At 42.5% G+C, this 27,319-nt stretch overlaps 1 protein-coding gene across 1 annotated transcript in view; it reads right to left on the reverse strand.

Annotated features, from left to right (window-relative positions):
* LOC126481981 (zinc finger protein 777) overlaps nt 1-27,319 on the reverse strand; it is a 258,751-nt gene that overhangs the window by 92,651 nt on the left and 138,781 nt on the right. Inside the window, exon 2 of the mRNA XM_050105946.1 lies at nt 11,879-11,955. The gene's annotated coding sequence lies outside the window, so the exon portion shown is untranslated. The remainder of the gene's footprint in view (nt 1-11,878; nt 11,956-27,319) is intronic.

Below are 27,319 nucleotides of genomic sequence, written 5' to 3' on the forward strand. Positions count from 1 at the left end.
CCAGGCGCAGCGACATGCAAGGGCAAACCGAGGCGTGGCACCTGCCGACAGCACATTCTGTCACTGGCCTCTGAGAATAAACACATACGTCGGAGTTGCAGGGAAATTAACTATGATCTGCAAATACACTGTGACAGCTTTCATGGGTACCCATTATGTAAAGTCGGTACCCCGCAACTCATCACACGGTGTGTAGCGAAGAGTACTTTCCCTACCACCAACATACAGACATCAAAAAAAGCTTTGCATCATCTCGGTTCCGAGAGTTACGGATCCTGTACAGAAAATTGGAATAGAGATCAACATAAACATCATTTCCGCCCATTTTACTGCTTATGAAAAGCACACATTCCATATTGTAACACCATACAGCGAGACTTTCAGATGTGGTTGTCCAGACTGCTGTAGACACAGATAAATCTAATACCCAGTAGCACGTCCTCTTGCGTTGATGGACGCCTGTATTCGTCGTGGCATACTATCCAAATGTTCATCTAGGCACTGTTGGTCCAGATTGTCCCACTGCTCAACGGTGATTCGGCGTTGATCCATCAGATTGATTGGTGGGTCACGTGGTCCACAAACAGATGGCTGGCTCTGAGCACTATGGGACTTAACATCTGAGGTCACCAGTCCCCTAGAACTTAGAACTACTTAAACCTAACTAACCTAAGGACATCACACACATACATGCCCGGGGCAGGATTCGAACCTGCGACAGTAGCAGTCACGCGGTTCCGGACTGAACCACAAACAGACCTTTTCAATATATCCCAGGCATGTTCGATAGGGTTCATGTCTGGAGAACATGCTGGCCACACTAGTCGGGCGATGTCTTTATCCTGAAGGACGCCATTCACAAGATGTGCACAATGGGGGCGCGAATTGTCGTTCATGAAGACGAATACCTCGCCAATATGCTGCCGATATGATTGTACTATCGGTTGGAGGATGGCACTCACGTATAGTACAGCCGTTACGGTGCCTTCCATGACCACCAACGGCGTGCGTCTGCCCCATATAATGCCATCCCAAAACAGCAGGGAACTGTCTAAGGCGTGTTGTCAATCCTGAGTGGTCCATTCGGCATGTTGCTGGGCCCATCTGTTCCGCGCTGCGTGGTGTCATGGTTGCAACGATGGACCTCGCCAGGGACGTCGAGAGTGAAGTTGCCCATCATGCAGCCTATTGTGCATAGTTTGAGTCGTAACAGGACGTCCTGTGGCTGCACGAAAAGCATTATTCAACGTTGTGGCGTTGCTGTCATGGTTCCTCCGAGCCATAATCCGTAGGTAGCGGTCATCCATTGCAGTAGTAGCCCTTGGGCGGCCTTAGCAAAGCATGTCATCGACAGTTCCTGTCTCTCTGTATCTCCTCCATGTCCGAACAACATCGCCTAGGTTCACTCCGAGACGCCTGGACACTTCCCTTGTTGAGAGCCCTTCCTGGCACAAAGTAATAATGCGGACGCGATCGAAACGCGGTACTGACCGTCTAGGCATGGTTGACCTACAGACAACACTAGCCGTGTACCTCCTTTCTGGTGGAATGACTGGAACTGATCGGCTGTCTGGCACCTTCCGTCTAATAGGCGCTGCTCATACATGGCTGTTCACATCTTTGGGCGGGAATAGTGACATCTCTGAACAGTGAAAGGGACTGTGTCTGTGGTACAATATCTAAATTTAACAACTATCTGCAGAAGTTCTGGGAACCGGGGTGACTTCTTTTGATGTGTGTATTACGTCCTTTACTGTCTCGCTAATGAGTTGTCATTACGGTTATGATACCGTGCTTCCACAAAGACTCTCCGCAGCGGCGAGACTCGCGTGTCTCGTCTTGCGGGGCGCGTAAGGCTTGTAGCACATTCAAGTCTAGCCGCTATGTAACCTGTGGAGCTGCTGTGGTAGGGTGGGGGTAATTGTGTTGCGCGTGCATGACATTTCGAACATCATGTGCGGAGTCTTACAAAATCTGTGAGGAGATTATCGCAAGAGGCTAAAGTTTCTCGTACGACCGTAAGACCGTAACCAAAGAACTGGGGATTTATCCGCATAAAATTACTGCTGTGCAACGATTTTATTGTATGGACCATGCAAAACGAGTAGCGTATTGTGAATAGTTTCAGCGATTTGTTAAGCGACATGGAGTTGCTATGTTAGATCGAGCTTTTTGACTGATGAGACTTGATTCCATCTATGTGCCTGTATTAATTACGAAAATTCACGAGTGTGGTAATCAGAAAATCCGCATGCCCTAAGACAAACGCCACTGCACGCAGAGAAAACCTGAATGTTGCTTGCCATGACGCGAGCACGGATCGCAGTGCCTGTCTTTTTCGATACTACAGTCAATTCCCATGTCTATTGTTCCCCGATAATTTACCCATTTATTGCCCTGCTGTATGAAAACGAAATCAATCATTTTTTCAACAAGACAACGCTACTGCTTATACAGCACATCAGTCCCTACGACTTTTAGATGAAATCTTTGGAGAAAAAGCGATTACCAAAGATCTGGGGCCCCACACTCACCGGATCTGCCTCCACCCGACTATTTCCTTTGGGGTGCCACTAAAATATTTACGCTTCAAAATAACACCCAACACAGCAAGTGAACTGAAGACAGTGATGATTGATTATCTGCATTCGATTGCATGTGAAACATTGCTGCAGGTGTTCGCAAATAAATGTAAACATGATGAACTATGTCTTCAAGAAAGAGGAAAACAATTCCAGCACCTACTGTGATATTGTTGAGTACAGCGTATTTAATTGTAATTGATATTATTAACTACATAATATAACTGATCTATTTTATTAATATAATTAATTACTCGCATCACAAGTGGCGCGGGGACGCGCCGCCACCAAAGGAAAGGGGTGAACTTTAAACGCCTCTAGAAAAGAAGTAAAATGATCGCGTGGCATTATTGGCTGGGACAACCAAGCTGTGGTTGTTCACCAGCCTGGTTCAAGACTTCCTATTTGAAGGTATTTCAACGACTTGCTCAGATGAAATGATTAGGACAACACGAACATCCAGTCTCGAGCGAGGAAGATCTCAGACTCGGCCGGAAATCGATCCTCACGCTCTAAAGGCAGCGACGCCGATAACTGGACCACGAGAAACGGACAGCGCCTCCAGAAAAGGCTCAAAGTCACGCAAATGGGGTGAAAAGTACGAGTCGGGATGCTGCCCCCGTTGGCGCGAAATATTTATTGAAAGATTAGTATGCTGCAATATAGAATAACGTCCAGAATGAGATTTTCACTCTGCAGCGGAGTGTGCGCTGATATGAAACTTCCTGGCAGATTAAAACTGTGTGCCCGACCGAGACTCGAACTCGGGACCTTTGCCTTTCGCGGGCAAGTGCTCTACCATCTGAGCTACCGAAGCACGACTCACGCCCGGTACTCACAGCTTTACTTCTGCCAGTATCTCGCCTCCTACCTTCCAAACTTTACAGAAGCTCTCCTGCGAACCTAGCAGAACTAGCACTCCTGAAAGAAAGGATATGGCGGAGACATGACTTAGCCACAGCCTGTGGGATGTTTCCAGAATGAGATTTTCACTCTGCAGCGGAGTGTGCGCTGATATGAAACTTCCTGGCAGATTAAAACTGTGTGCCCGACCGAGACTCGAACTCGGGACCTTTGCCTTTCGCGGGCAAGTGCTCTACCATCTGAGCTACCGAAGCACGACTCACGCCCGGTACTCACAGCTTTACTTCTGCCAGTATCTCGCCTCCTAGCTTCCAAACTTTACAGAAGCTCTCCTGCGAACCTAGCAGAACTAGCACTCCTGAAAGAAAGGATATGGCGGAGTCTCGGTCGGGCACACAGTTTTAATCTGCCAGGAAGTTTCATAGAATAACGTATTTCTTTGCGGCGGCCGAATGTAAGCAAATTGATCAGTCGTTAACCAACAATGTGAATATGTGACTGTCGTGTACTCTGAACTGACCTTAAGTCGAAATAGCGACATTCTGAGGAACTCGTTATGTATTAAACCCAATGTTAATCACAAACTGTTTAATTTTAAAATCTCTTTTTACCTTAGCACGTTTATTGATTTACTGACACTGAAAAGTGGTAGTACCAGATGGAGAGGACACGTGTCACATATGTATCCAGTTATAGAAGTTATTGTAGGGATACGTGTACCTCGGGAGTACGCTGTCTCGAACTACTGCAACAAGTAGTCCGATACCGAAAAAATACGACAGCAAACAACAGATCAAGCAAATGAACAGTTTATAAAATCGTCAAAGGTCAGTTAACTTACAAAGCGAGCGTCTCCACGAACCTTAGGACGAGTCTTAAACAGAAGCATGGCCACAGGACTTCTTCCCCTCATGTTCATTCCTATAATGAACATGAGGGGAAGACGTCCTGTGGCCATGCGTCGAAACAGACACTTCCTGTGATACGGGAAATTTACTTCTGTCAAGAAGGGCGATTACCCACCGTTAACGTTCGTCGCTCATATCTTTTTGCTTCTATTCGTTTCTGCAGTTGGACATTTTCTTCTTACTTTAAGATTAAGATATGCTCGTTCCTACTTCACATTTTTAAGACCATATTTTTCTTAGTCTTACATCTTCTCGTTCTCCTGAGAGCTTGTACTTTTTTTCCAATGACTAGAATTGTGTTTCCTTCCATACGTTTAAAATTTGGCCTCCATTTCTCCATATATTTTTTCCAACTTTGTCGTTCAAGTTAAATTTACCTAATTATACTCGCGTATTCTCATTTCTTCTAAGGTCTCTCCTTAAGCAACCTTTGACAGAGCTTAAAAACCTGATTTCAGCCGATTGTATGCTTTTGTTTTCTTTTTTTCACTAGCATAAAGCAAGACAGGTACAGCTGATGTTTTATAAAGCTTTAATTTTGTGTCTTTTCCCGACTTGTTCCTTAAAATTTTATTTCCCGTCTTCTTCTTTAAAATTTTATTTATAGTCTAATACATTTATTGTAATTTATTGATTTTATTCTGTACATTGTTATCTCTAAGCTGGTCGTAGGTTGTGTTCCAAAGGTGAACAGCATAGAGACAGAAGTGATGACACTTTCTGCAGGACCTGAGCATCACTTTTCAGGACAATGGTCAAGCACGTACAGTGCAAGTTATTACTGATTTGTTTGACTGATGGGGCTGCTAAGTCCTATACCACCTACAGCACTGCCCTGACTTAACCCCTCGTGAGTTCAACTTTATTTCTAAACTGAAGGAAACACTTCACGGCATTCGCTTCAGAACTGCTACAGATTCGTCGGGCAACAGACCGCGCCGCTTGAACTGTCAACACAACTGACACTGCTAAGAGTGTCCTAAGACGTCCACATCGCTGGCAACGGGTTATATACAATGCTGGTGACTACATTGAAGGTCAGTAAAACTTTGAAGCACGTATCTATTTTGAACGAGCTGTAAATAAATAGTTGCCACTATTAAAGTTCCATTCCTCGTACATGCCGGCGGTACGGAGTGACACCTGTCTTTCAGAAGATGAGGGAAAGTCATCTTCGGTGATACGGCACGTACTTCGACCAGACCAAGACACAATATCAAAACCCGTGTTTCTGTTAAAAGAAGACCGAGGCAACGCGGGCTAGAGACCCTCCACATAGACTTCAAAAATAGCGGGCCTCCACCCTGACCAAGAACAAGATCGCAAGTGGATACAGAAAGCCAGAAGAACGGACCCCGTTACATTGCGGGTCAAACACACCGCGGAGGAGGAGGAGGGGGAAGAAGGGGAAGATGAAGCAAAATCAAAGCAGAACTAGAAAAAAGGGGAATTTTGTCACTCAGAAAGAACATTAAATGAAATTGTTTCTGTGTACGTTATTATTGCTTTTAAAGGTACGTATAATATTAATCATCGGCATCCCGTATTTACTTTCTAAGCATCTTCATTTGGCACATCCCTGCTGTGCTGGATCATTTCTGGCTAACTGGTACACTGAAATAGTTCTTTTCTTTGATACCTACACTGACATTTCAGTGTTTTATATCTTTAAAAACTAATTAACTACGTGATCATGCTTTGAAGACTACGTCAACGATGTCATTTGGATGCGGTAAGTTGTCGCCACACCGCTCTCGCAGTGACACTCAGTTCTTGGAACTGCTGCGTTTCATGCTAGGAATTCCTCTGTTAGCTTCGTATGCGCCCCACGAGGCTGAATACACTGCGCTGTAGTACAAGCCAACCAAAAATGGATCGCTGGTAACCCCTGGAGTCCACACGGAAGACACGTCGACTGCACAGCTACAGTGACTGGCGTTTTATATCTCGCCGTGTCACTTCTTTGTATGTGAGCGTGTTTCAGCAATTTATCTTAATGTACCAAATACCCAGAAGCTGATCTGAAAAAATGATTGCGGAAAGTAGCCCCTGCAATTGCTGCCAGAATAAATGAAGTGTAACGCGTATAGCTGACATTAAAAATACTTTAGTTAAGTGTGAAAGCAGACATTTCATGAAGGAACATTATTGTTCATTTTAGTGGCTAGCTAGGGAACCGATAGCAGACATAAAAAAAATAACAGGAATGTGCTAAGAGATGGTTACCCCGACATCGTGCCGCGAGACCTTAACCAGTGGTTTAGGAATACACGTACCCAGATGGAAATTGACATTGTAAACCCATACTGAGCTAACTGCGACTGTAACATCCTACATAATTTCTGCAATATTTCGAAGACACATGACTGTGTGAGACCTGATATGAGACACATCCCAGGAACGAAATTCGCACGGAAATGGAGATTCACAGTTGATTGCATTGGCAGCGTCGCTATTGGTGATGTAGTAGCGACCGCTGAACTACTGGAGCTCATGTACAAACAAGGAGTAAACGTGAAAGTAGCAGCTACGATAGCTTGAAAGGCAGAACGCATATCGAACTGCAATGCGTAGAACCACGTAAAATAAAAACGAAAAACAAAAAACAGTCAACGCTATACACACAAGTGATTTTGTTGGAATGCAACTGATAGTTCTAAAACCTGTTAACTGACTAGCGGTCAGCCGATGATCGTGTATATCGATAGGCGACATACAATCTCGTAGTGGAGAAAGACGGAATAGGGTTCATCATGGACAATTGTGCTACCTCCGCAGAAGAATAGTAACAGGTCAAAAGATGACTGGCAGCTGTCTTTTACGCTACATCCTGCGAAATGAGATACGCGCATCTTGCGCGCGCTATTGCGACTATCTAGGCTCAGAACCACTTACATCTTACATTACAGAGCAGTCACGACTACAGACAGTAAGTGCCATACTGATCACAGTAAGTATTATTTTCCCACCAATCGGGCTTCAATTTGCCGATCCCTGACCCTCGCATACGCACTTCCATTACTGTGTGGTGAACTACAGCTGCAGAGGCCCACCGATCAGTGCCGCGGAATGCCGTGTCGTTGAGATGTGACGCAATTCTGCCCCGTAAGTATTTGTGATTCTCTCTTCACTCAACGTTATGTGGAGGACAACTTATTTTTGTCATACTCGATAGGCTGCTCTGACACTGCAGTCCGCATGGAAGAAAACCGATCTCACACAGATCTGGCCGTCGGGACGGCTGGTATCGTGTGTGGAAGAGACTAATACTCTCACAAGCGCCAGCGACCTGCTAGGAGGCAACCGAGAGAACATCTTTCGTTCAGTGGAGTGTCAAGTGAAAGTAATGGACTGCTGGTCGGAGGGCGCCGCCCGTGAATATCTGTCAGCAGCATTCTTCCATAACGCAGGTAATGACGCCATACTTCATGATTCATACACGGTATAATCAGTTTCATTTCTCTGGCTTCATTATTTATGAGAGCTATAGTTTTATCACTGGTCATTCAGAGGGAACACCACATAGAGGAAATGTAATACGGATGCTTGTACCAAAAAATTGTTGCGTATATAACGTAAGAGGTAGGTGCGACAACAAATGTTACAACTATGAAAAACTGTGTGTGTGTGGGGGGGGGGGGGGGGGGGGGAGGCGTGAGAATCGTCTTCGCTAATGTACACAGCGACTCTTTATAACCATCGCCGGAGCAATGGCATGTGGTCATGTACAGAAGATAAGAAACTTTTGAAAAGCGCCGCGCTTGATTAGCCGAGCGGTCTTAGGCGCCGCAGTCATGGACTGTGTGGCTGATCCCGGCGGAGGTTCGAGTCCTCCCTCGGGCATGGGTGTGTGTGTTTGTCCTTACGATAATTTAGGTTAAGTAGTGTGTAAGCTTAGGGACTGATGACCTTAGTAGTTAAGTCCCATAAGATTTCACACACATTTGATTTTTTTATTTTTGGAAAGCGTTTCCCTTGTGTAATATCTCAGTTTGCTTGAAACGTCGGTTCCGAAACTGTCATAATAGTACCACGTGACGCGTTCGGGGATGTCGCAAGTAGAAGACTCTGAATTACACAGTACTTCAACATTTCCCGACAGAAAGAAGGGATTTTCAAGTATTACCTAGCATCCGTCGTTACCAGAAAAAACTACGCTGTTGACAATGGGCGCATAAAACTGTACAGAGCATCAGGCTGAACAGTATGAAAGTGGAACAACTACTGTCAAATGTCCTGCTGTTCGCACAGCCTTAGCGAGGAAGGGCAAGAAGGGTTACACTGTGCCATTCTATTATGCAAAGTGAAGCACTGTCTATCTGAGGTAATGTTTTGGGTTTTATATTCATGTGCATCTTAGAAAATACTGTGAAACGATTGGGTTTTGTGTTTCCTAACCAAAACGTATATTCAAAAACACATTACTTGAAGGGTTACAATGCAGCATACGTGGTAGTAATTATAGCCTTTCGTCTTTATTTTGGCCGACCACAAGCCAATATTAGCCGACACTCACTCTGTCAATCTTCTGTAATTAATCATATTTTTGTGCGCTCTGACATTATTTGTGATATTTTTAAAGATGTTTTCCTCTCATATTTCTTGGTATTACGTAATTTCGTACTTTAGGGTCAAGGCAAACATCGACTGAGCGTTGAAGCATACCGATTTTATATGAACTTGCGACGAAGCGATATGAAAAATGAAAAATTAAATGTTAACATTTGACGCAATTTTTATATTAAAAGGGGCTAATGACGAAGAAGAGAGTTGATGCTTTTTAGAAGACGGGTAACTTTAGAATGTTCAATGTTTGTACTGTTTCTAAATGACTGACATGTGAAATTACTACCAAATGAAACTAGTGTTGAAGTACATATTGGTACAATATAAAGCGAATTTTAGGTCAGTAAGTGTAGTAAACTGTATACCAACTCACGACTAAGTGAAACGCGACAGTACACTAAACAATTTTTTTCAAAGCACTGTCATACGTAAAATTCGATTAAATTTCAGACGGACACAGTCCGAACGTTTCCTCACTGTAAACCTTGCTTTTTGTTGAAGAGGTATTTTTCTTGCACTCTCATAACTAAAATGACGATGAATGCGTGAGAGTCTGACGTGCGAGCAGTGTGCAGTGCTTGTATAGCTTTGTTTCCTGACGAACACGACACACCGTAATCTACTCGACTCCACATACGAATACTTTTAGTTGCTGTTTACAGAGATCTACACACGATCTCGCTCTTTCCGCCGCTTCGGCGCGGATCACTGCCCCCCCCCCCCCCCCCACCAGTTTGTCTTAACTAAATAAATCGAGGACGCAAACTGCCTCTTAGAAACAAATGACTGTTTCACTAATTTAATACTAACGCAGCAGCAAAATTCAATCAACACTACTCCTTTATTTTTTCCTCGTACGATGGAAATGGTGGGAGGGGTAACCTGTTTGACGGAGGCGGCGAGAAGAAACCTGTGCGGGCTAACCAAGCCGTCCTGACTACATCCTCTTTCTCCCCCCCCCCCCCCCCCCTTATGCTTCATCCTCTCGCTTATAATTCCCTCGGGGTTTCCAAGCATCGGAACGCGTCTTTATTTATCGAGGCGCCAGTCGATTTGAAATTCATAAGCCATAAATAGTAAACCTGGCTACAACACTGACCACCACGAGTTCTCAAACCCTACGCTCGCAAAGAAACTCTAGAGAAAAACAAATTCTTCAATTAAAGAATCATTAACGGAAGTTTCAGCACTCTGGTGTAGTACTGTTTTTTAATTTTTATTTTTACGACGATGATTTTATATCAGCTGGTCTGCCTCATGTATAGTTTTATCCAAATGATTTATTCATGTTAAGCTACATTCAGGTATGTGGTGCTGTACTAATAGTAATGTATATAGTGTAACTCATGTAAGCCCTCCCTCAAACCTGTCATGTTACACCGGTCATCTAGTAAAGAGTGTTTAAGCGACCTTGGCTTTTGAATTATTTCTACAACAGAGTGATCGCCCCACAACACACTATGTGTTCACTGTTAAATCTTTCAATTTTGATCTGAAAACATAACCAGAAGGGTCAGATTTGGCCAGATTTTCAGGATTCTGGCTCAGTCTTCAGCAGATGAAATATCGATATTCCTGAAGCACGAAAGTTTTTGGGCACAAGAGACGTGCGTTACTTCTGTTTCTTAAGTTACAGAAAGTGACAAAAAATTCCGGCTGGAGAGAAACGCAAGTGGCTCTCTTTGCGTGACCCCGCACTTTTGCCTGGTGGTCACGAGACAGACCGAAACTATCCAGGATGGATCGTGCTGCATGCTGTGGGTACTGGAACATCCATATTCTTATAAGTCTTTCGTGAAAGGCCTTTGATCGTTTTTATTATTCGTGTAGTCAGTCAAAATTAAAGGCACATTCTGAGTGCACTATGGTCACAGAATTTAGATTAGTTGGTTTTCGTGAATCTTAACGTGCGTAAAGGGTCACATGGACCATGTGGCATCCCTTATTCTTTCTTCGTATTGTCTTACGCTCTTACAAAGTTTCAAGATGATCGACTTTTTGCGATAAATCTCATTTAATGCACCTGTACAGGGTATTCAAAAATTCAGTGCCCTAACTAACAGGGACGCTAGAGGAGACAGAAACAAATATATTTCGTAAAGCAACCATGTGTCGGAAACCCATATTGCGTGAGTACGTTATTACACCAATGTTAGTTTCAGATACGTAGTATGCTGTAGTGTCATGTTATTCGACACTGAGTTGGTAAAAAGTGGGTAGCTCTAGCGCCTGCATGACAGTTGCAGTGTCAACATAGAGTGCTACACATGGGGAGATTTGCGACAGATACACACTGCTTAGAAGGCAGGAGGAGGATTGAGGTTTCAGCGTGATGGCGCCCCAGAGCACATTGCACGGCCATTTGGAGCAGTAATAACCCGTACTTTTGGGAATCGATGGAGCTGCCGGGAGGGACTTATGCGTTTGCTTACAAGATCCTCGAATTTCACCCCATCAGACTTCTTTCTCTGGGGCTACGTGAGAGCCATCTGTTGACTAGGAGGCGGAATTGGTTACAAGAATTCTTGCATCAGCCACACAAATACCGAACACACTACGCATTTTCCAGCGAACACGGGTCTCCCTGCTACGTCGATACCGATTCTGTGCTGAGGTTAAATGCGCTCATTTTGAACATTTATTGTAATAATGATCAGAACAATACAGCAATGAAGAATAATGAACACCGTTTTATTCCCAGTCACACGTAACAACCTCCTGGAAACTCAGTATTCCAACAATATGCGTTTCCCACACACAATTTCCGTACGAGATAAATTTTTGTCTCGTAGTTTGGGCACTGAATTTTCGAACACCCTGCATATCATCTGATATTGCTGAGGTAGTATAATTACGTAGGTTTAAACGATAAAGTGATCGTACAGCGCCGCCTTAAATAGCATAACTGCCAATGTTTCGGCGTCTTTGGAGAAGCCTCCTTCAGCGTCATGTACTCACCGGTACGAAGAGAGTGGGGCTGTGCGCCGGGAGGCTCAGCCCATGGACGGCGCTCCGCCGTCAGCGCTCACTGCTGCCTGCAACAACACACCACGCTCCGGTTAGCAGTTTCTCAACATCACTTTTTACTCAAAATGGCCGTTCTTCACGGACACGCTAGACAGGAAATAAGGTCCATCACTATACTGTAACGCTCAGAGACAAAATACTACAAAAAAAAAAAAAACAAAAAAAAAAATTCTTTGGCTTTCATCAGCCAATACTGAAGACAGAGGACAAAATACTCCAGTCGTTGTTCGCACTCAACGTTTCTTCCTTCCTCTCTCACACGTTCAAAAATTGGTTCAAATGGCTCTGAGCACTATGGGACTTAACATTGTAGTGGGACAAAATTGAAGCGTCACCCATCCACCAGTGTCAGCCCAGTTTGCAGGTGAATATAAGTTTAATTTAGTTTTGTTTATGTATTTTTGTAATATTTGTAATGGTTGTGAAGTGTCTAAAGTTTTTGTATTTTTTTTATGTTTCATGTACGGAGAGGGCGGCGCAACGAACGGAGACAGCATCATCGTTGCCGGGACCGGAGAGAAAATTGCTGGCCATTATACGTCGCGGGTCGACAGCCAAAGTGCAACAGAAGATCCTGAAACCGAGTTGATGCGTCGTGCTTCTAAAAACCAAATAATCGAGAATTTGTAATGTTTTGTACAACAATGATATCACCGGAAGTTTAATCTTATTGAAAATGTTAAGTTTTGTCTCGCCAAGGCTCAGGTTCACGTCTGTATGTAGGAAGATAATAAACTAGTGGATGCTATTAAAGTTGAAATACGTGTTCCGAGGATTTATTTATGAAGAATTATGTGAATGAATTAATAATATATTTGACAAGATGATTGAATTTTGACAGCGTTCATCGCGACTTTGAATCTCAAAAAGTTTATTCAATGTGGTCCTAATATTGATTAAATCAGATAACGTGTATCAATATAATTTCTGAGGAGAAACAAACGACATCTAAAATTGAAAAAGTTTACGCAAACCAATTGGCCCGAGTGACGTAATTCTGTGCATACGACTCAAATGATGTTTTACAGTTTCGTTCAAGAACCATTCTGAGACAATTTAAAAAGAATATAAATAATTTTGAGGTGGGTTGTAACTGACGTAGGTGACGAAGTCTACACATGATCATATGTCGAAAGAAAATCATTTATAAGTAACTTACGTCGTTACACTACATCATCTCAGGTCATCAGTCCCCTAGACTTAGAACTACTTAAACCTAACTAACCTAAGGACAGCACACACATCCATGCCCGAGGCAGGAATCGAACCTGCGACCGTAGCAGCACCGTGGTTCCGGACTGACGCGCATAGAATCGCTCGGCCACAACGGCCGGCTTCTCACACGTTCATTTAATATTACCGGTAGCACGCTGACTTCTTCAATTCATCTCCTTGCTTGTTGCTTTTGTGAATAGGAAAGCGAATGGTGTCTATATATACAACAATTAAGGGAGGCACCGAGTATCTATGGCACAAAACTATGAATCCTTACCGGCAGGGCGACAAGTTTCCATCTGATATTTCATAAAACTGAAAAGAAATGTGTTCTTCTTTCTCTCAATTCCTAGTCCCAAAAAACGAGGCCTATAGCATTACGATGCTAATGGAAGATCCGATAAGTTGTGCAAAGTCCATTTATGTCGGATACACGGGTAATGATACGAATTCATGGCCCGTTGTGTGGCCAGCAATATAGAACACTGTAAAATAATGTTTTGCTGTGGAATTCCTTTGCCGCGATTTTGTTAATTGTGTGGTATTATATTGGCTAAAACTCTAAAAACTCTCCGGCCAGTTTATAAACTGTATGTGATTCGAGGTTGCCGATGAGATTAGTAAACGAATTGCGATTGTCATGGCGAGTTACCGATTATCTTTTTCTGTATCATTATGTGCAGCGAGTGACTTGTCTTACACGTGTTCTCTGCCTCATTGAGACGGTGCACCGATTGGCAGTCTAAACTCTAACATCACGCTCTGTCGGCTGACAGGTACGCTCTGAACTTGCACCTACTTTGGCATGTTTCTCCTGATCCGACGTAGGGCAATTACGTGAGCCGATGTCGTCCGACGTCGTTCTTTTTGAGTGCCTACACTGGCCTCGATTAACGCACGATCGGGAAGCAGCTGCAGGTGTGTTGTGTGGGTAGCGTGATTGATTATAGGTTTCTGCAGGAGAAGAATGTTCTCCTTAATAAGAGACTTACAGAAAAGGTATGGATGTACCAGTTTAATGAAGACAGATCAGCAGGGGAGTTTTATTAAATCTGCGAGCCTTGATGAAATTATCCAGATAAATTAAAGTGCTGTCACCATATGACTATAAAAACGTTCGACGACATTGTTGAATACACGAAAAAGAATACAACAGGTTGATCTTTCAGGTTACCCAACAGTCCAGAACAAAAGCTTATTACTACAACACCACAAGAGCACACGATCAACTTTGTTTAATAACGTTTTCATACATATATTGGCTATTATTAACAAAAAAATTGTATGAACTATAGATAGTTTTCGCTGTCGTGTGGAGATATGGACTAGAAACACACGTTTGGTCCGTCAATTAGTCGGCCCGCAATCAGACGTCATGGGTTGATGTCGCGTCGGGCTTCCCTTCCCATTGTAGGCACTTACATTATTACCTTGACGGTTGTTTAGATTTCGATGTCATTCGATGGTCGCCCGACATCGGATTGGGAGGGTTACAGATCCAATGTCGGTGTAGCCTAAGTCACCAAACCAAACATCGATTGTCACTGTTACCTAAATTTGAACTTCCAACATTGCTGAGGCAGAATAATGGAGAAAATAGTTTCTCCACGAAAGAAAGAACGTCCTACGGCTCTGCATTCAATGACTCATTAATTCACCCCAAATCGCATATTAGCCGTCGAGTCCGTCACAATAGTGAAGTTACTGAAAACCCCTACCTTATGAAAGACTAGCAAATGGTCCCGAAGTATGGCTAAATTTCAGTGTATGAAAGAAGTTGATCCAGAGGTCAGAAAAGACAGATCAACTGTATATATGCTGAGAACTTAATCACGAGAAAATTTAAATTCACTAGCCATGGACAATGCAAGACAATGATTAATAAAAATGTCCTACTCATTAGATTCCTGTATTGGTTTTATAAGAAGTACTAGTTTTTAGAGTTGCAAGATTGAAACACAAGAACAGTTAACGACACCAAAACAGTGGTATAAATGAATAAACTGACACAACGCAATTCACTACTCTTGTTTATTGAAATTAAACGATCCAGTTGCCAATGTAGTTGTTTTACTCGCAGAACCGGTTTCAACTCAATTACGAATCATTCCGAAGCATGTTAAGTGGTTATGCCGAGGGCACCACTGTCACGTAGTAAAATATGCGACATCAGTCAGATACTTGGCCTAAGGCCGAACTTACTGCCGGTCTGTCAGATTGATGAAACCATTTCCCGTCAATACTTACTTCATCTGGCAACGACGCACGATGTCCGATCTTATTAATTGTATTGTGTGATCAAGTGTTTAGAAGCTTATTGTGCGTGAAAAAAGATTTAAGTTGGGAACTGGGCCGTTTGATTTCAATAAGCATGCAATTAACAGTTGCGGGATAGTAGACTCGCGAGGAATACGTTACTGACTGGTATGTTGCACGGCAGACTTGACGTCATGGGACGAATGCGTCGTGCTTGCTACAAACGTGTTTTGAGCGATGTGAGGAAAGGTCGGAGCAGGGAGGCTGCGAGGGTAGCGTTTAGGCAGGAGGCGGACAGTTACTTGAGAGTGTTACCTGCTCGTCGCGGTAGTGGTGCGGCCGGTCGCGGCCTTTGCGCGCGACTGTCGCACCCCAGGCCAGGAGAGCGCGGGTGGGCGTGGGGCGCCTGCTCGCGGGGGAGGGGGGATGGCAGGGTGGTGGGAGGGGAGGGGGCAGGCCGGCCGCTGACGTCACACGCCCACCGCGCCACCTGTCGCGGCGCCACGCGATCTGCCCGCGGCGCGCCCCAAATAGCCGGCATCCCGCCGACGACTGACAGCCAAATGGGAAATAATACGTCCCGCGCCCACAGCCTGACAGCACTTTCTGTACAGCCGCCCGGGGCCACTGCTGACGATTGCAATTTGCATAAACAATTTAAAGCTCAAGCACCAACAATGTATTTTTTTATGTATATAAATATCCCAACTACAGCTAACGTCCCCTATTCTTTTGTTCGTGTTTCAACTCCCGCTCCACGCGCTCACTTTTCTTCATTCCTGACTTTCTCTTTCGCCTCTGGCAAACGTCCACTGTATAGGTCGAGGCTGAATTTCATGAAAAAAACTCACCCTTGTTATGGGGGCGGAAAGAGCTGTCACTTCGTTTCCAGAATTGATCTGTTAATTTCATGGTAGACTCTACGTTTCTCTAGCAAGCTCTTCAGTCTCTCGCTGCAGCACCTTCCAGCTGCTATCTGGAGCCTCAGATCAGTGGCTTTTATCACATTTTCTCGCTAGAGACAAGTACGGTTCTTTATCGAACAGTTGTTTACATTCGCCACAATATTATGGGTCGCTTCGGATAAGAGTGCATTGTCAACATCATACTACTTTGACAGAGTTCGTATCTTGACGAAACCGTTGAACCACAATCAATCAATCAATAGCCATATGTTGACGCTTGTGCGTTCAAAGGTGAACACGCTGGACTCAACAGCCCATCTTCGATCGTTCAGGTGCGTTTCAACCATCAGGGTGGAAGGTCTGATACCTTTGGCACTAAATTCGGTTATTAACCCTAGATTACTAAACCCTCCTAAAATTTCCAACTGCAGCTGGTACAAATTCGCGATTCACGGTATTCCGGTATTATCAGTATAGCGTGCAAAACAGGGCATTTTGTACTTATTTTGTGTATGACATACCGCTGGAGACCTTTTAATTAACTACTGCATAAACTACAAATCATGACTTTGTTCGAACAAACTACGTAGTGGTAAAATTTAGGATGGTTCAGTAAGATTGTAACATTTCTCCCCCCCTAGAGTTCCAAATGGTTCAAATGGCTCTAAGCACTATGGGACTTAACATCTATGGTCATCAGTCCCCTAGAACTTAGAACTACTTAAACCTAACTACATCACACAACACCCAGTCATCACGAGGTAGAGAAAATCCCTGACCCCGCCGGGAATCGAACCCGGAAACCCGGGCGTGGGAAGCGAGAACGCTACCGCACGACCTCGAGCTGCGGACCCCCCCTAGAGTTGCAGAGGGAAACTACGCACCGTAAAAAAACGTTTCGAAACCTTTGTCTCGTCTTCAGTAGCTCTCGTTTCATTTCTATATATAAATAGGGGTTAGTGATGTGTTCGTAAGACTTACCTAACTGGGCGGAAAGTTTTTAATATAGGTGAACAATTTATTCATATAAAATATTTCTTATATTTTCGCAACGTTATGTAATACGTCATACAATGTTGCATTAATCATTATGCGTAGAAAGTACATGCAAGACACCAGATGTGAAATCTCTATAGCGATTGATAAATTATGTGCGAAACTTTAGACGAACAGTTTGCAATAAAAATCTTCTCGTTTTACTAGCTGCATCAATAGACTAGGCGGCCGAGACTTTTTGCGAAGCTTATTATCTACTCGCATGCCCCGGCATTCGCTGTGGCTGATTTGTGGAAACCATTTACCTTCGGTCACCTTACACAACGGGTGCAATAATGTACTAGGTAGACAAATGACAAATATTGTCAACGCTTCGTTATTTATCACATAAAATAAGTATTAAGTTGTTAACAAGCTGGCTATATGTGTGTATCGTAATTTGTAACAACCAGTTACATTTTTCGATCGAAACTACATGAAAGTGAAGTTATTTGCTTTCAAAGATCGCTAACCTGTTAAATTTTTAATTTCATATCCAGCGTCTGATAGCTGCATCGTCAAATTTTAATGAAGCATGATAGCATGGACATAAAAACTAAGACCAGGCACAATACTTCCTTAAAAGCTTATGATTTGCCGAACGTGGTTGAATGTTTCTATTTTTTTAGCATTTCTTTTTTTTTTAATTTGCTATTTCTGCCGATCTCTTAGTTGGCATTTATAGCCTGAAGATTTAACAAAAATCATCTGCCTTTATTCTTAAGTAGTTGATATTTATATGTCGTTTTTAAACGTACAGAATGCTATTTACTTCGCAGTATTATCAACGTCACTTTTTATACCACATATATTCGCGCTTCCTGTTTTATTCGTATTTTTTATAAGAAGTATTGATAAACATATTTTCTCTAGCTTCTTCATTTTGATGATTTTCGGCTTACATTGCTCTCAGCACTATGTTACAGCCCTCATATATGCCATGTGTACAGAAATATGCAAGAGTGCAGATACTAAATCTGTAAACTAAAACACGAAGGCCTACATTATATGCTAAATGCTTTTATTATGTGTATAATTTTCATTTTTGGCTTTTTATAGTTCAATAATTCTAGTTTATGAGTTTTGGGTATATTCCATGATGACCTGTCGTACGTTTAAGTCCAGAGTAACAAAAATACTATTTTGAAATCTCATTTGCACAGCTGTTGCGAGCTCCAAGATCCACCGTGAGTTTCGCTTCAGACCTTCTAGTCACATAGGTATTTCGTTCAACTGGTAGCCGCTGTTTGCAGTTCCATCGCACGTTAAACGCTCGCCGCCTCCCATCGGGGCCACCGGCACGGTTTCCCAGACGCAGCCACCCTGCGGCTGCCTGGGTCATTAAACAAAATTCAATTACGTGGGAGGAAGTAGCCCCAAACAAGTGAGCGTCTTCACATTTCGCTGGCAGCCGTTAAATCCCCTCTTACGAAGAATCAGAGAACTTGGTGAAGCAGCTAACAGCACGGCCCAAAAGTCAAAGGACTACAACCATCCGCCTCGTCGGAGAAGGCCGCGAGCACGAAAAATCCGCTAGGCGTATTTTCAGGCCTAGCGCACCCAGCTATGCGTTGCTAGAAACTTCTTTCGCGTGCTTATCTCTGAACAGGCTGACGAAACTTTGTTTCCGTATAATAAAGCATCATTCTTTGACGAAAGATGAAAGAAAAGTAACAGTATTTTAAACTTTCAACAATAAATTGTGTTTAAATTATTAAAGAGTAGCGATACTAAGCGAAAGTTAATAAGGAATTTTGAATGAAGTATATAAGTAAATGATGAAATGTTCGAATTACTTCTACAACTACTACAGTCTATTTGAAACAGCTAATATAGCGTTTATTAACTTATTTATTTAAGGAAAAAATGCTGTTTCAGTAGTGAAATCGCCCTACTGCCCTAAATACGCAACCAGCAATCAATAACACAGCATTGCTATCAGATATCTGAGATAAATAGTGTGAAAGTAGAAATAGTGAACGGAACAACATAGTCGTACTTTTGTGCCTTAAAACTGAACTTACAAAATTTCGAGACACTGTACTCTCTCTGGACTGAGCAAGGAGGGAAGCCGGAAAGACAAATTTTTCATTCTGTTTGTGACAAGTATCTTCCATAGATGAGGTTAGGGGACATCCATTCATTACGTAAGCGGCTTTCTTTAATATTTGGAACCCCCCTCCTCCGCCCTTATGTGTGGTTTATCTCGTACTCGAATAAAAATTGTAAAAAATTAAAATTTTATTTTTCAAAACATTGACGAAAACACTGTGAGTAAAACCATGTTTTACCCGTAAAGTGTATTACACAGTGTATTTAACACGCAATTAAAAACTCAATAAAAACATGCTTATCCTGTGTAGTATTCGGGCGGACGGACACACACAGACAGACGGTCAGAAAGGCTCCACGAAAATAATGTTAACCGTTTTGACAGATACTTAAAAAATTGACCTTTTATTGTTATGTTTTACTCATTAAATGTCATTGAACTTCTACTTACTTTGCGGATGAATAACATTAATTGTACTTTCCTTTGAATCGTATGATTACGCAGCTTTCCAATCTCTTGATTTATATCATAACTAAGAGAATCCTTGTCGGTGAACTTCAACTTATATTCCTTCCATAAACGATTAACTTCCTGCTCGCACGTGTGTTCAGACTTACTGGAAGACTGCTTAACATACGCAGTGTGAAAGTTTCGATACAAATACATGATGAGCACAATAATATATAGGCTTTATATGCGTTGAGAATATCGCGACCAACTCACTGACATGCAGTTCCCGACGCAGCATAGAACTAACTACCCGAATGAAATCTAATACTTGTGCGATGCTTGCCTCAGATCGGGGAATCCCGGGCATACACATGTGTAAGGCAATCAGTTCAGTTCAGAGATGCCATAAATATTCCTGGGCACTTTGATGTTGTCTACACTGGGATTAATTATATACAAATAAAATGTTATCCGTTATAATAGTGTACAATTTCTGAATTAAATACTGAAGTGAATTTTCACTTGTCCGCGCCTCACCCCCCACTCACGCCTCCTTTAAATGAGATTTGGTGGTATTTTGCCGGGCACCCCCACCCCCTCTATTTTGATATCACGTAATCGATGGACGTCCCCTTAGGTGAACGCGGTGAACTCTTTGTTGCATACAAAAAAAAATCACTGAAATTCATCTATAACTTATGCCGTTAGACTTATTTAGACACAAGCTCTTTAACTCACTCCCTAAATTATGTTTACTGAAACTGCACGCGGCAATTAACCGCACGGCATCACACTGCACACAATCAGTATTTCGGCACAAAATTGTAAGAGAATTCTATAATATTCATGGAAGTGCACGAGACATAAAAAGAATGAAAGCATTTGTAGATTATGGTGATCAAGGGGCGGGGAGGGCGAGTAGAAGTAATAAACAGTATGTAATGTACAGATACAGTTAATTTTTACTTCCTTGTTGCTTTGTGTGGCACTAATCATTCCTCAAATGCCCAATTTTTCAATTTACAGTAACCTCAGTTATAAATTTATGAAATACCAGAATGTTTTATAATAGACAAGATAAAAGAATCTTCAAATAGAGGAACTTGGTATTTAAAGCCTAATATGTAAGAAATACAATTTATTCAGTTCATAAGTGCCCTTAAAAATTCAAATCTTCAAATGGCTCTGAGCACTATGCGACTTAACTTCTGAGGTCATCAGTCGCCTATAACTTAGAACTTATTAAACCTAACTAACCTAAGGACATCACACACATCCATGCCCGAGGCAGGATTCGAACCTGCGACCGTAGCGGTCGCCCGGCTCCAGAATGTAGCGCCCAGAACCGCACGGCCACTCCGGCCGGCTTCAAATCTTCCACAGTGGTTTTAGAAACAAGTAATTTGATCATTCCTTTTGACGATTCTAAGGCATGAATTTTCGTTTCAGCGCTATCTAGGTGATATGCACTAATGAAGATACAATTGACACAGAAGATTAGAGGAATTCAAACCATTAGATACGGAAGAAAACGCATTATGTCGGATGATTCACTTTAAATTGACAGTTAATATAGAAGAGCCCTAAGATTGGAAAGGGGAACAATCCCATAAATAGAAGTTAGGGGAATTATGCCTTATATCGCACCCATTTTTATTTTTGGTGTAGTTTTGCTGTCATTTTTATCAAGTTGCTTTGTTAATTCTTTAGTAGCTGGTTATTGCTGTCCCTTATCCGAAATAATTAAGTGAATATCTCATCTAATAAATAATTCAAAAATAAAAGGCCACAACAACATTTAGGCAGTTTGGAAAAAAGTATTCCTAATATAGCACCAGGTGTCCTCCAAATTAAGGTTTTATAGTCAGTAGCTCCAGAACATTGTTTAACTTTCAGTGCAATAACTTTCGTTGTCTTATGCTGTACAACTCTCAGACCAGTCTCATTACAATTGTAAAGTCTCTTAGGGTCAAAATTTGTCTTTTCTAGAATGGGTTCGTAAACGTCAAAAAACTGCTGAACATTTTTCCTGCTAAATCCTCTAATACGTTTCAATTATGTTTGTTGAGGTTTTCTTAAACTAAGCTCTGGGTATTTCCGCATAAATGAGTGGAGCGGCCGGCCGCGGTGGTCTCGTGGTTCTAGGCGCGCAGTCCGGAACCGTGCGACTGCTACGGTCGCAGGTTCGAATCCTGCCTCGGGCATGGATGTGTGTGATGTCCTTAGGTTAGTTAGGTTTAAGTAGTTCTAAGTTCTAGGGGACTGGTGACCACAGCAGTTGAGTCCCATAGTGCTCAGAGCCAAATGAGTGGAGCCATTTCCAGCCAGCAATAATTGTCTCTCTATTAATATGGGTTCGTAAAGAATTTTTTTCTGCCAAACCAACAGCCATCTTCTTTATATCTTTTGCAGTTAAACCATAAAATCTGGCCTCCATATCCAGACAATATTTGACGAGGGATTGCTCTAGCTCCGTGTTAAGCACGGGTTTTCTTCCAAGTTTAACTGACACTAACTTATTTCAATCAGTATCTCCAGAATTAATTTTGTCTTTCAGAGCTGATTTTGGAACGTCAAATTGCTTCGATGTACGTCCCAGGCACATCTCTCTATTCCTAACAGCAATGATAGCGCTTTTCATATTTTCCTCGGTCCACTGCTTTCTCTTTTTAGGTGGCATCTGTAACAACACGTTATAATATGTTGAAAGTACAGATAGAGCGATGAAATGTTAGAAATGGTATACATAAAAAAGTGAGCGTACTATCGCACGGTGCGACATTAGAACGACAGTAGAGCTGCGATATTAGGAGCAAACCAACATTCCATTATGGCCTACTCTGCTCCCAAAACTAACAATACAAACGACAATATGCCGATGTCTTGTTAAGCTACATTATTCTGTGGTTCTGTTTTATGCTGCACTGTTTAAAATTAGCTTGCCTCTTAAAAGATCGATTACTGTGCTTTTGAAACGCCAAAAATTTTTCCTGTGCACAAAACATTCAAAAGATTACACAGACTGAACGCTGCTGCACATCCAACCAAAGATGACACAGTACTGAAGGGTTGCTGTTAAACACCTGATGAACCTAATCCCGCCAAGTGGCAGTACCTACTTTGTGTTATCTAAAAAAAATATTGAAATGTGTGAGAGATCTTATGGGACTTAACTGCTAAAGTCATCAGTCCCTAAGCTTACACATTACTTAACCCAAATTATCGTTAAGGACAAGCGCACACAGCCATGCCTGAGGGAGGACTCGAACCTCCGCTGGGACCAGCCGCACAGTCCATGACTGCAGCGCTGTTATTTAGAAGAGTGCGATATTTGGCTGAGGCGCGATAATAAGCAGAGTTCCTCTAAGATTTCCTTGGCAATGTTCGAGTAAGGTAACAGAGCTACCGTTGAAATCTGACCTTTCTAACTAATTTAACATGCCAGATATAAGGGAACCTATTACGATGCCAGTTATAGGGGAACCTACAGCTTAATCTAGGCTCCGAACGACGGGTTCCCACTTCAATGAAAACAGAAGGTGGGTTCCATCTGAGGAAAGATAAATCTAAATTGAGTGAATAAATTATGGAATCAGATCGTCATAATCGCCTACGTGACTAAGGATTTGAAACAGATTCTTTTAAATATAGAGACTTAAAAAAAATCGATGGGATGTACAAAGTGAAGAAATTTAAGACAGAGTAAGTGAAGAAAGAATTTTGCTGCAAAATTTTACGAGGAACAGTGATATGTTGGTGGGATGTGTGTGAAATCGTCCATGGCCAGCTGAATTCCCTGCGGAGACTTAGCGAAAGAGATAACATGTGAGGGAAACAAAAGAAACATGGCACAGAGGAAAAAGCTGAGCAGTGGATCCTATTAGTCTTAAGATTTCACAGAAAGAAAAACGTAACTGAAGACAAAGGAATAATATGGCAAGTCGATTGTATTGGAAAACTCATTATAGATTGACAATTGACAATTTTTTGATTTTAAGTTAAGAAAACTTGCACTTAGTTGAAGCGGCAATCATTTTACCCCATACTTATGTCTGAACTGTGAACCAAATGCTGAGTTTCCTTGAGGTTCAAATGGTTCAAATGGCTCTGAGCACTATGCGACTCAACTGCTGAGGTCATCAGTCGCCTAGAACTTAGAACTAATTAAACCTAACTAACCTAAGGACAGCACACAACACCCAGCCATCACGAGGCAGAGAAAATCCCTGACCCCGCCGGGAATCGAACCCGGGAACCCGGGAGTGGGAAGCGAGAACGCTACCGCACGACCACGAGATGCGGGCGAGTTTCCTTGAGTTTGTTGTTGTTTCCGGAGCAATGAATTTGTTGGTGTAGTGTAGTTATTAGTGACTCTTAGTGAGCGAAAAGAGATTATTCTTCTTTTTCCCTTACAGGATGCTGAATGACGATAGTTTATCTCTGGCCGACGAAAGTGTTGACTTACCTACATCTATGGATAACATTAAAGAATGCAAGTCACACGGAAGGTTAAAAGATACAAATAAGACGCTTAAAGCGCAATCACATGAGCAAAGTGAGACAAGCAGTTGCAGAATAGCGTATTTTGATGTTATTCAGGAAACAGAAAGGTCACAAATAATTAAATATGGTAATACTTCTGCTCGCCCGAGACCGCTAACCGTCACTTTAATGTGAATGATTCACATTTTAAACCCGAAAATAAACATTGTTTTTGCACTTATGTGCATCAAATAACTTGGTAAATCAAGATATCTATGCAGTTCACATTTAAGCGTTTGGCACAGGATGCACAAAAATCCCGTTCAGACTATTTCCCTACCGATCCACTCTCAAAAAGTAGGCGAGATCTTATTTCTCCTATTTTAGTCTTTCTGGTGATAGTCAACAAATACCTCAGAATTCCGAGATAATATATGCGATTGAAATGCTGTGAATAGATGTAGTCTTTTAATGATTTCCAAGTCACTCGTAATATCCATGTCTCTACATGTTATTTCGTGACACGTAATACAAAATGAGTTGCCTTTCTCTGAACTTTTTCGAAGTCTTTTGTCAATTCTAGCTCTTAAGGATCCCATACCGCGCAGCAGTGCTCCATTAGAGAACGGTCAAACGTGGTCTAGTCTCACAGAATGAGATTTTCACCCTGCAGCGGAGTGTAGTCTCTTTAGAAGATTTGTTGCATCTCCTAAGTGTTTTGACAATATAATGTAGTCTTCAGGTCGCCTTCCTCACGTTATCTTGTGTGTGATGCTTAAAATCCCCTAGAGAACCTTCCAATTTGAATGGAACTTCTATTCTCCGCACTATACTCATATCTTCCCCAGTCATTTTGCAATTCATTTTAATGTTTTGGTGACAGTAAGGATTAAGACCAGCCGAGGGGCTAAAACGCTTCCTTGGTCCTTCCCTGATCCGGAGCATGTTCATGCCACTCTAGTTTCCATTGTTTTTAATTTATTATCAAAAAGCTCGTGTAGCAGCTTAAATGTATCAAATTACTCCCATAAGAATGTACTAATAAAAATAAAAAGTTTCGGGATGAGGATTTTAATGTACGAATCATTGTGTTTTTTTGTTTGTTTTGTAATTGCTCTCCAAGAAATTTAGTCGCCTGGATCTTTGCCCCATTTTCTTCCCGTTGTTTTCAATCGGCGCTATTAGCCATTTTGAGTGGGCGTGATCCGAATCATTGTGACACGCTGCAACAGCACGACGGGGCCGTGTTGACAGGGAATGGCGGACACCTCTGTGGCGCGCAGCCGGCTCATTCACAGACAACAAAGCGGGAGAAATGGCCGACACGCGTGGCGCCGTGCCAGCCGCGCGGCTATTAAAAGGAGTCGCGCCTTCTAATATAAGAACAAGGCATTATTTTTACCCGCAGCCCCACATTAAAATATAGGACAATACTGGCGGCTCGCGGCCACTGCGCGCGATCGGACGCCGTTACGTTACGTCACGTCAGCCGGCGTCACCGCCCGCGTCATCCGTCAATGGACGCGCGCCTGCCAGACAACCTGTCCCACTTCCTGACGGTGACGTTTCTCTTCTACGCCGAAACATCTTAGCGGCGACCGCGAGTAGTGCTACCAACGCATATTAATCGTTAGTTCGCAGAAGACGCTCGACGCGGTGCTGGTGCGATTAGCTGTTTCAATAAAAGTCGGAAGAAGGTGATTGACTTCACTTGTTTGCCAGCCGCTATCAATATTAAGGCACCCGTAGACGATCAAACAATTTTTCAGACTTGAAGTGTTTGTAAAATTATTTCGCTATGAGGTGCCTTTATCGTGTGTTTGTCAAACACAACGTGCGTTTCACGTGTCTGAGAGGAATTTTCGTGCAGGGGCGATCTAAAAAACAGGTTTACGGTTTACGCATGCGTTTGTCAAACAGTAGCCAGTAACTTACCGGATTGTTATGAATATGTTTGAGATATATAGCGACTGGAACAGGTTTCGATAATTTGAAGTTCGTGTTCTGAACTGCACCTCGTACACTGTTCACATGCTCACTAGCGTGAAACGCTTCCCGAGACTATAAGCACAGCATGACAGGTGCTTCGAAGGTGAAGTTAAAATTTGAGAAACTCGGTTGGTATGTCTACCGCGCTAATTTGATAAAACCGCGAATTTGACAAACAAGTTTTAGTAATGTGTATGGGGACACTGGCATTGTTGTAGCCACATTGTTTAGTGTTAAGAGCATCGCGCCGACTGGTGCAACGTGAACTGTTGCTGTTTATATGTCTTTCACATCTCATACCTGCAATAATTCACAAGTATATAGACGCACTAAACACAGGTTTACAAATTGGCCGTGCCGAGAATGTTGTCGGCACCGATCGAGGACATTCGTCTTCTATCGATACAGCGACTCCCGCCAAACACCGCGCCGTGGAGTGAACATCAGTAACATTCACAGGACACCATATCACTACATACATAAAGGACTTTCACACCATCCCAACATAAAAATTGTTCATGACAAATGTTAGAAGAACTCGAGAACTCGAATTTCCACAGTCAAAAAAATAAAGTAATGATTTATTTCTTGAAATAAAGATAGCTTTCCTGTTACTTATCGCTAAGTTCATATACACAGTAATTTGTAATATCAATATTATTAGTGAAGTCCCAAAAAAGAAACGCGAGGTCTACACTTGTTACCTTCCCGTTGTCTTCTTTAAACACTCACGAGGTTTTTATTATTCCTATGTAAAACTGTGTGTCTACACACCAAGGTCTCCTTCCACGTAAGGAAGACGCTGGTAAGTGAACAAATAACAACAACATTTTAGTAGGCTCCAACCGAGGTATTCTCGTTATTCTCGCGGTTGGGAAGAACCACACAGGAGGGCAACAACACTCCGGCATTCACCCTGAGAGACTTTCAATGAATTAGGGAAATATATATGAGCCAAACAAAAATTTGTTTTCGCTCCGTTTTGCC

This window comes from Schistocerca serialis, chromosome 5 (genome assembly GCF_023864345.2).
Source record: "Schistocerca serialis cubense isolate TAMUIC-IGC-003099 chromosome 5, iqSchSeri2.2, whole genome shotgun sequence".
Classification (NCBI taxonomy): Eukaryota; Metazoa; Arthropoda; class Insecta; order Orthoptera; family Acrididae; genus Schistocerca; species Schistocerca serialis.